The 11,371-nt window shown below is 39.9% G+C and overlaps 1 pseudogene; it reads right to left on the reverse strand.

Annotated features, from left to right (window-relative positions):
* Positions 1-2,003: 2,003 nt before the first annotated feature.
* On the reverse strand, positions 2,004-3,545 carry LOC103746291 (annotated as a pseudogene).
* Between the last annotated feature and the right edge of the window lie 7,826 nt (positions 3,546-11,371).

The raw sequence follows: 11,371 nt of genomic DNA on the forward strand, positions 1-11,371 counted from the left end.
TATTGTTTCTAACCTTAAATGTATGTACACTATGATTTTTACTCCATAATTCTTTGTGTATGAAGTATACTAAAGTGAATATTAATTAATTGAAACAACATTTTTCTCACTGTTAAGCACTGATACATTTTAAAACTGCTACTATTATATGCAAACCCTCTTAACTTTTTGGGGTATGTTTTGGAATATAGACATGATTTCCTGAGGATAAATTCTGAAATTGCTGTTTCAAAAGTTAATGGTTGTTTTTGAAGTTTTTGATAGATCTTGCCAAATTATTCTAAGAATGATTGTTTCAGTTTATATTCTTACTAGCAATGTATAAATAATTTCCATTTCCATGAAGACATTTTAATTTGAAAATAAATCTAATATCAATATACTAAAGTATCATTTGGGATCATAGTTAAGTAAATGAATGATGTTCATAAACAAACACACTGAAAAAACACTGAACAATGAAACCCTAAAACACTGAACACTAGTTCTCTACCTTTCCTAAACATCATGCCATGATTCACTGTCAGCAATAGAACTCACAATGTTCTGTATCCAGCAAGCACTCAATGAGGAGAGCCCTATGAAATCTGTTCCATATCACCTGCACCTGGCTATCCAAGACCAACTGAGTGCTAAGCTAGATCATAGATACAGGAAAACCAAAAGAAATTTCTTACTTTATAGAGGTTTGTAATATAGGGCATACTGTTCATAATAAAATGTTCTAAGGATGAGGAAATACCTCAGTGGGTAAAGTGTTGTACAAGCACAAGGACCTGAATTAGGATCCCAGGGCCCATGTCAAAGTTCACTGTGTTAATGCCTGTTTGTAACCCAAGTGCTAGGAAGCAGGCAGAGACAGAAAGATACTGGGGGCTAGCTGATCAGCTATTCCAGCTAAAACAGTTGGTTCCAAGGTTCTTATGGGCTAGCTTGCCTGAACTTTGTCTCACAGGGAGTTGTCATCTTTATTAAACTGGCCATTAGACCAACCTATGCTCAAAAAAACTGACACTGTCTTTATGTTAGCTTAGTGAGAGATCCTGTCTCAAAAGGTATGATAGACAGAAACAGAGGAAGACACATGACCTTGACTCCTAGCCTTCACACATGCATCCCCAGTAAGTGTACCTGCACACTCATGCACATGCCACAAAGTTCCAGAGAAGCTTGAATGTACCTTAAGTACTGTGACCTGAAAACTGTATGTTGCATTTGCACGAGTGCACAGATACACAATCCCATAAATATTAGATTATTTAATTTAAATCAATCTGTATAAAATTCTGCTATCCTTTAACTCATTCATTTACATATTCACCAGCTTATTAACAACCATTTAACAAACATTTAAAAAATTTCCTTCCTTTCTTCTCTAATCTTTTCTTCCCCCCTCAAATCCAAGAGCTTGCTCCTTTAACTGGGGTCTTTCAGGGAAATGAACCTATAATGGTCCTTTCCTATTCTTTCAAGTTTAGAATCAGAGAAATAACCATAGGAGTCCAGCAAATGAAAATCAAATTCCCCACTTCATTTCTTTAAGATCTCTGAAGGCTTGAGGTGTGTTCAGCCCATAATTAAACTAACATAGTCGTAGTGTGAACTAGACAATGTAGTTTGTTTTTTTTTTTTTGTTGTTGTTGTTGTTGTTCTTTTTGAGACAGGGTCGCCCTGTAGCCCCAGCTGTCAATGTAGGTTTTCTTAGCATCATTCTGCCCTAGAAAATTGAAGCCTTTAAGGAATGGAAATTAAGCTGATGTCCAAACAGGCTTTTATATTCATTTTGTTGTGTTTGTTTAGTGGTTTTTTTTTGGGGGGGGGTGGTTTTTGTTTTTTGCTTTTTGTTTTGGCTAGATACAGTTAAATTTATTGACAGTATTCCAGAGAATAGGGCTTACTAAGTCCCTCTCCTTGCTCTGGGGATCTGGGATGGAAACTGTGAAGGGAGACAATAAATGTGCTCAGTGTTGAGTTGGCACAGGGACTCCAGAGATGGCAAGGTCTCAATCTCTCTTCCTCTTGCTCTGCTGTTCTTGCTGAAATGGGTTGTCCAGGGCTTCTTCCTCCTTGGAGGCCATGTGGACCATGACGACCACTGAACTGTTGCTGTAGGTAAAGTCATTCATTGTCATACCAGAAAATGAACTTGTCGAAGAGGTCATTAAAGGCAATGGCAAGCCCAGCACCAAAGGTAGAAAAATGGGTGTCTGTCCCACTAAATTTTCACCTTCCCGGTCTCTGACCCGCCCTCATTTTTTCCAGGGTCTCTTGCTCAGGGCACTATCGGACAAACTACATAACATTTTTATCTGAATTTTTCACCCAGCACCCAGCTCTGCACAGCTCAGTGGGATGGCTTCTGTACCCACCCACAGTCTGCGTTAACTTTTGCCCACGCATCTTGGACTATTTTTTATCTTGGGTAGGGAGGGGGAGATGGAGAAACTTACAAAGAAACAAACACCCTACACCCAGCACCCAGCTCTGCACAGCTCAGTGGGATAGCTTCTGTACCCACCCACAGTCTGCGTTAACTTTTGCCCACGCATCTTGGACCAGCAGTCTTTCCCCAGGTCTGTAAATGCCCCCTCTCACAGTGCACGCACATGAGACGCTGGGAACATCTTTCTCTCCACAGCTTCCATCCCAAGATGGCTCCCAGAAGCCCTTCCCTCCATGGCTAACTCTCTGCAGTCAATTCTCCACAGTAGGACCCATCCCTTGGCGGAACCAGGCCCCTGGGACACAGTGTCACAGGAGATAATCTGGTCCTCAGTGTAGCTAAGGATGTCCTTTAGGGGGCCCTCCAATGCCTGCCTCACTACCTTCTTGATGTCATTGTATTTGGCAGCTTCCTCTAGCAGGCAGATCAGATCTACAATGTTCATGTTGCCAACAGGAGCATGGAAGTCCATGCCACTGAGTTTCTCATTCAGTTCTGGGATGACCTTGGCTACAGCCTTGACAGTGCTAGTAGATGTAGGGATCATGTTCTGGGCAACCCATTACCATCACCACACAATTTCCCAGAGAGGTCATCCACAGTTTTCTGGGTGGTGGTGATAGTATGGACTGTGGTCATGAGTCCCTCAACAATGCCAAAATTGTCCTGATTGTACAGACAGGAGGTATTGCTGACAATCTTGAGTGAATTGTATTTCTTATGGTTCATGCCCATCACAAATATGAGATGTTAGCAGAAAGGTCTATGACTTCTTTAGCACCACTCTTCAGGTGGGCCCTGGCTTCCTCAATGGTAGTGAAGACACCAGTAGACTCCACAACATACCCAGCACCAGCATCACCTCATTTGATGATGGTGGAATCTGGTTTATGAAAGATGGAGGTGACCTTTCTATTAATGGAAAATTTCCTGTTCTCAGCCTTGACTGTGCCTTGGAATTTGCTATGGGTGAATCATAGTGGAATTCATCGACCATGCAGTTGAAATCAATTAAAAGGCCGTTGATGATAACAATATCTGCCTTGCCAGAGTGGAAGGCAGAATCCAATTAGCCAAATCCATTTACTTTGACCTTCACCATCACATCCCATGGACCAGGCTGGCACTGCAGGAGAAGATGAAGCTGTCTCTGGAACAGGGAGGATCAGAGAGACACTTCTATAGTCATTGATCAACAGAGAAATGGAATGGAGGGGAGATGGGGAGAATTTTAACAATGGGACCTATGTTAAACAGAAGAAAGAAGTTCTGGTGTGGTCTTGAACAATAGGGTGAACATAGTGTGCTGCATTTAAAAAAAAAACTAGAAGGGCCTTATTTTTGCAAAAAGTCATAAATAAACATTTGGGGAAATAGATATGTTTAATTTGATTTAAACATCACAGAATACGTACATGTACTAAAACATCATATGATACTAATAAATATGTACTATTTTTAAGTTTTATACATAAGCTATAAATGAATTTAATTTACATGAAAAATAAAGATATACGAGGGAGTTGCTTCAGTGATCCCTTTCGGAAATCACCCATATGGAGACAGAAGAGGAGGGAGTGAACTGTTCCATCCTAATGCTCAGAAGCCTTTTATAAATGAAGAATTTTATAGATTACTTTGATGGTGTCTTCTCATTTAATGGAAATACATAGCTCAAGTCATCCCTTCAAGGTAAAGAATTGGTGTTTGGGGGGAGCATGTAAAGCAGGACTAGATGCTAATTTTTATGTATCTCAATATTTTATTTAATAATGTGACAACCTAAGAATATTAACCTCCACTTAAAGAAAGTAATCAGCATCTGACAGCAAAAAATTGTTCTTTTTGCTCCTTGTTGCTATCATTTTAACTTTAGTAATAATGATATTTTTGTATTCATAATTTGCTTTCAAGTATTTGCATTTAAATGGTGAATAACGCTGTTTGCTCTTGTCCGTATTTTCAGAGAAGAGGAATCATACAAGGAACTCGTATTGGTATTATTCCGTAATGCAATGCTTTTGGATTACTAGAGCCAGTTTGGTGTGAGGGAATGAATCCATGACGGATTCACTATTGTTTCTACCTTGGAGGTAGAAGCTACAAATGGGGAGAAAGCAGGCAGGCAGCATGTAAGATAACAGCTTTGAAGAATTCAGCATAGAGTGGAGAAATTGGCTAAACTACCCTGTAATTTTTATTTAATGATTTTGCACCACACCGAGGGAGAGAGACAATTTCTCAAAAGTTCTTTGTTCAGAAGGGAGGAGGCAGATAGAAGAAATACCTATTGTTTATGGTTATTTGTCATTTCATAGGGTTCACTCACACTTGTGCACACATACAAGTACAGGCAAGGAAAGGCAAAGGAGAGAGAAGAGCAAAGATCATCTTGGGATTCAACTATAAAACAGATACTGGATCAGAGAAGAAAACGACTGGCAATCAAACCCCCGAATGACTCCACAGCGCCTTTAATTCTTGTCTAATCAAAGAGCAGCACATGGTGGTGAGCAATGGCCAGAGCGCCTGGAGATTATGCCAAGGGTGACTTCATTCAGAGAAATCTTGGCATGTTTCCTAACCTCTTAGCCTGAGGGGGAATTTCCTAAATTTTATTTGTGTTCTTCACCTGAGAGAATTGATGCCTTCAAGGGAGCACAAGACTGAGGCTAAACAGACATACAATAAAATTATCCTCGTTGGACGGGTCAGGAGCTGCCTGATAACTCGGGCTACGCCTACATCAATCACAGAGCAGCAGGGGCTGAACTTGTCAAGGAGAGCTGAAGGTGGCAGGGCTTACAGCTGTAGGTCTTAAATAAAGGTGCAGAAGGCAGACCTTCAGCAAAGAAACTGAATACCGGGCTGTGAATACAGACCTCTGTTTATCCTTCTGTGTGTCTTGAAACTTTAGCAACCATGTGCATCTTTTCAGAGTAAATAACACACAATAAACTAATAAAGGTATGGGGTTATTTTTTCACTAAATATCTGAAGAGGAAGACTTGTTTTTCTTGCTCTCTTGAATGACTACAACTTTTTTTTCTGTCTTTTTAAAGGATATATTCAGGCTGATTGTTGAGTTCATGCACTAGATAAATAGAAAATAATATATTAAATTCTGTGGCACCATTTTCATTATTACTCATTTGATTTGATTCAAGCTTATAGAAAGTATTCTAGCAGGTTTTTAAGGAAACCAGAGTATGTTGTGGTCATCGGAATTTATGGAACTCTGCCCAATACCCTCAACTGGATTAGATTTTTGCTCTGCAAACAGTCTTATCTCCTAAGAGCTAGGACCTGAAATTAAATTATGAATTGATACTATCAATAGCAGAAATGTTATCTTGAGCCTGGGAGGCCAGAGGGCTGATTGAATCTCATTTGTCACAGATGGCTTTGCCGGTGATGGCTATGTTTGGGTGTGAGGCTGTGTTTAAATGTTGTACCCAGCAGGCTGGTTAGCTGAGCTGGTTAGCACAGGAAGCTGATGGAAGCTGCAACACAATCTCCTTGGTTCCTTAAGCCAGTCAGCTCTGCATTGTTTGGTAACAGTCTATCATCCTTCAGGGCCTATGTGGACATCACATAGCCCACTAATGATGCCAATAATAGAAGCACCTTTAGACCTGGAAAATTAATTTTCTTAAATTTGTTCTGACGCACAGTCTAATGAAATGGAATGGATAAGCCTTTCAATGTACTTATAAGCTTCTTTGAGAGTCTTTGGAAAGTTGCCATGCCTTCTCTCCATTTTGGGGTTTCTGTGCTTTGTCCAATTTGACCCATAAATGCTGACATTCAGGTAGCAAGCCTAGAATGCACGCCAACTACGTAACCACCACTAATAACTCACTGGCGTTGATGAGGAGGTCCATCATGAGAACTAAGTGCTCAAACTGAAGGGCAAATCTGATGCTGTTCTTATATTAACAGAATTTAAAACACACAGAAAGAGACACAAGAGTGATGCAGAAATGGATCTTCACCCAGAGACAAGGCAGCAAAGTGATGGTCCAGGGAAAATTATGAAGAAGCAGATATGAGGAAGTATGCATCCTGTGGCCCATTACAGTGCAGAGATGATTATGGCAAAGTAAAAACAATAACAAAAACAAAAACCATAACAGGAAGTAGCACTTGAGTGAGGTGAAAAAACAAAGTGAGTAATGCAGAAAGGAAGACAAATGACAGCCTGGTCTCCACAGCAAGGCTGTAAACCAAACGGCAACTCTTTCTCCTCCATGACCAGAGTGGGTACTGTGGGGATATTATGAAAACTACTCTTGTTTCTTGGAAGCCTGGCTATGCAGCTGTTTCTAATTTCTATTATTTTATTTTTACATCCCTATAATAAAACTGTCATTAAGAGTAAGCCAAAGGTGGCTTTGTGGTCCTAAACCCAAATATTTCATTCAGAAAGGCATTTTATTCCCTTGCGAATTAGTTTTTAAGTCAGAGATTCTCATTTAATATCTTCTGGTACATAACTGTCACTAACCTCTGTCCCCATTTGGGGTACTAGTCAGTCACTAAAGAACAACAAACTCAGGGGCTGGAGGGATGGCTCAGCGGTTAAAAACACTGGTTTGTTCTTGCAGAAGACCCAGGTTCTAATCCCAGCACCCACATGGCAGCTAACAACTGTCTGTAACTTCAGTCCCAGGGGATCCAACAGCCTCCTCTGACTTCCACAGGCATTGCAGAACACAGGTGCACTTACCTGCATGTAGGCAATACACATGTACACATAAAATTTTTTTAAAAAAGAGAAAGAAAAGAAAAACTCATTAAAGTCATACCACTATTGTAAGTAATTCTGCTTTAATTTGTAATGCACATTAAGTAAGAGACTTTCATTGTATTTGAAATCAGTGTAATTTCTTTCATTAATAAATAATTTCTCTTGGCTTTAAAATACTCCATAGCCAACAATATTTTGATAGTTTCTCTGAGATGTTATTTGGGGAAAAATCATGAACAAATATGAGCATATTTAGTTATACTGAGAGAGCCTATGAGTAGAACGGGCTTGAGACCACATTACTGCCTAGTGCTGGTCATGCCTCTGCCTTTCTCCAGTAGAAAGATATTGGAATTAAAAGCATGCTATTGTGTCACTCCAGGGTCATGAAGTTCTTCAAAAGATTATCCCACTATAGATATTATATAGCTAAATCTCATTTTTTAATACTCATATACTCATTAGATAGAATGGAACTCAAAAGAAGCATGGCTTCATGTATAGAAATCTATTTTGCATGCAATTTGTGTACATAGCTTGATTGTGTAGGAAGATTAATATTTGGTACTAATTAAGCAAATAAGAGTAGGGACACATGACAGAAAGATGTTGGGAAAAAACCCTTATCATTCAAAATCATGAGATGAAAAGGAGAAAAAAGATAATTTTCCAAAAGAAAATGAAATTCATTTTTTTTGTAGAATAAATAAAAAATCAACACCAAGACTGTTTGAATTTGAAAATAATATTTCTTTGGTAAATTTCTGTTCCAATTAAAAACTGAGACAGAGCTCTGTGCCCCTGGGTGGCACAGCCACTGGCTTCTTGGTGCCAGCTTCTTTCCTGAGTAAGTCCCACAGTGCCCACCCCAGCCTTGACTCCCCTGGCCTCACTACCCTCCCATCTTCTCTGCTCCATCTCTCCTCCTGGCCTGGGCACTGGCCCATTTCTTGTCCTGACACCCTAGGCCCCTGGACTGGCCTGTTTGTCCAGAATCCCCACTGCTTCCTGATCCTTTGCATCCAGAACAACCCAGTTCCTCCCAGTAGTCCTCAGGAGCCCTAGGGAGCCTCTTCTTGTCACCACCTCCCTTTGCATTCCTGGTGGCACAGCCACCAGCTTCAGAATCTTTCCTGGGTCCTGCTCCCCGGCCAGTCCAGCCCTCAAATTCCTGAGGGCAGCACATAAAGTTTACAAAAAGAAGAAGACTAAACTCAACAAGAGAAGGCTTGAGTCTCACACAAGAATCAGAAACTACAAAAGAAATTCACATGTCAAAGTCACAGAGAAAAAATAACACAAAAAAACAAAATACTATATCCCCATCAAGTACAAAAGTCTTCTAGAGGAGTACAATGAGAACCCCCTAGAGATAACACAGGACATGGAACTCAAAAGAACAATTACAAACATGCAAAATAATTCAGTGAATTTAAAGGACACATAGAGGAAGAAATCAGAAAACTGAAAAAAGATAGGGATAAACTTCTGAATGAATTCAGAAAAGAGTTAGAAATATTGAAGACTACTCAGGCTGAAATGAAGAAGGAAGTGAAACATTCAGTAAGCTAATTAGAAATGACAGGAGAAATCCTCACAAATAAGATGAATGAAATGGAAAACATACTATCAAGACTGGAAGATAAAGTGGACTAATTAGACTACTCAAGCAAAGATTATGAAAAATTTAAGAAGACACAAGAATGGAATATGCAGGTTTGTATGACACCATAAAAGACCAAACTTATGAATCGTAGGCATAGAGGAAGGAGAATAAACTCAGAATAATGGTACAGACCAGATCTTCAACAGGACTGTAGAAGACAGTTTCCCAAAATTAAAGACAGACATGCCCATACAAATACAAGAAACATATAGAACACCAAATAGACAAGACCAGAAAAGAAATGCTCCACAGCACATCATAGTAAAAACACTAAACTTACAGAACAAAGAGAAAATATCGAAAGCTGCAAAAGAAAAACAAGTCACATATAAAGGAAAACACATCAGAAATACAGCTGACTTTTCAGTGCAAACTATGAAAGCCAGAAGAGCCTGGACCAAAATATTTCCAGTTCTAAATGACCACAGATGCCAACCCAGATTACTTTACCCAGCTAAAATGTCTATTATAGTTGAAGGAGAAGAAAACTCTTTCATGACATAAATAGGCTGAAAGTGTTTATGTCCACACAACCAGCCCTTCAGCCCTTCACTTGAAGCAATACAAAGACCTGATGAAAGGAACTACTATACCCAAGGGGTTACGGAAAGAAGCTCAATGAAATTATAACTGTGGAAATGCACAGCTATACCAAGAATGTGAACAGAAGTAAAAATGACAGAAACCAATACACATCTTTCATTAATAACTTTAAATATCAATGGACTGAACTCACCAGTCAAAAGACACAGACTAGTTGAATAGATTAAGAAACAAAACACATCTTTTTGTTGTCTGAAAGAAACTCATCTTACTTTCAAGTACAGGCACTAATTTGAGGTGAAAGGATGGAAAAATATACCTAGCAAATGGTACTAAGAAAAGAGTAGGCATTGCAATTCTAATATCTGATAAAATAAAGTTTAAACTAAGACTAATCAGAAGAGATAGAGAGGATCATTTCATTCGGATCAAAGGAACAACAGGCCAAGAAGATATTGCAATCATGAACATATATTCACCAAATTCTGGTGCACCCAACTTCATAAAAACAATACTAGAGGACTAAAACACCCAGATTAATTCCACCTCATTAATAGTAGGGGACTTCAGTATCCCACTATCTCCATTAGATAGGTCAACAGGACAGAGAATTAACAGAGAAATATCTGAATTAAACAATACCATACATCAAATGGGCCTAACAGATATCTACTGCATATTCCACCAAAGCACCAAATATACTTTCTCTTCAGAACCCCATGGAACTTTCTCCAAAACTGACCATATACTGGGGCACAAAACAAGTGTTAAAAAATACAAATAAGTTGAAATAATTCCATAAATTGAAATAATTTCATGCAGTCTATCAGACCACAATACAATAAAGTTTAAAAATCAACACCAGAAAAAACCCTAATAACTGCATGAACACATGTAGATTAAACAACACACTCCTGAATGATGAATGGGTCAAAGGAGAAATTAAGAAAGAAAAATATTCCTCGAACTGCCTTTTTGGAGCCAGCAGCTTGCCTGGGTACATTTGGCTACTGTGCCCACTGTGCCTTGACTCCCCCAGCCTCATTCATCCTCTCAGCTCCCCCTCCCCATCTCTCCTCCTAACAGGGGTACTGGCACTTTTCCTGTCTTGACACCCCAGATCTCTAGACTGACCTCTTGGCCAAAACTCTCCATTGCTTCCTGATTCTTTGAGTCCAGACTAACACAATTCCACACTCCAGTCTCTACCACCCTTTGCATCTATGGGCAGCCCAGCCCCACAGCTTTCTGGAGGTAGCAGCTTGCCTCAGTAATTTTGGCTGTGCCCAGTATGCCTTGATTCCCCCAGCCTCATTAAACTACCCAGCTCTCCCACACCATCTCATCCTAGCAGGGGCACTGGCCCATCTCTTGTTGTGACACCCCAGACCCATGGACTGACCTCTTAGCCCAGAATCCCCACTGCTTCCTGATCCTTTGCATCCAGATCAAACAAATTCCTCCCTATAGTCCCCAGGAGCCCTTGGCCTCTTCTTGCTCCCACCTCCTTTTACATCTCTGGGGGTCAGCATCATTCCTGGGCCCTGCTCCCAGGCCAGGCCAGACCTCAAATTCCTGAGGCCAGCATCTTTCCTGGAGGCATCTATAACTTAGGAGAAAACCTGAGATCATCTGTTCCTCATCGAATTTGGGCTTCTGTGGGAACTTCTGAGCAGCAAGACGAAAGCAATTTGGCCACTCCAATGTAAAATCAAAAGCAAGAACATGAAGCCTAGACCAACCAGCTTTTCATGCCCAACAAGTAAACCACAAAGGCACATAAAGTTTATAAAAAGAAGCAGACATAAACTCAAAAAGGGAAGGATTTAGTCTCACTCAAGAACTAGAATCTACAAAAGAAATCCACATGTCAAAGTCACAGAGGAAAAATAAAATGAAAAATCAAAATAATACATCCCCACCAAGTACCATCATACCATCAGTCTTCTAGAAGAGTACAGTGAGAACC

The sequence above is a fragment of the Nannospalax galili genome, unplaced genomic scaffold (genome assembly GCF_000622305.1).
Source record: "Nannospalax galili isolate Female #2095 unplaced genomic scaffold, S.galili_v1.0 scaffold552, whole genome shotgun sequence".
Lineage (NCBI taxonomy): Eukaryota > Metazoa > Chordata > Mammalia > Rodentia > Spalacidae > Nannospalax > Nannospalax galili.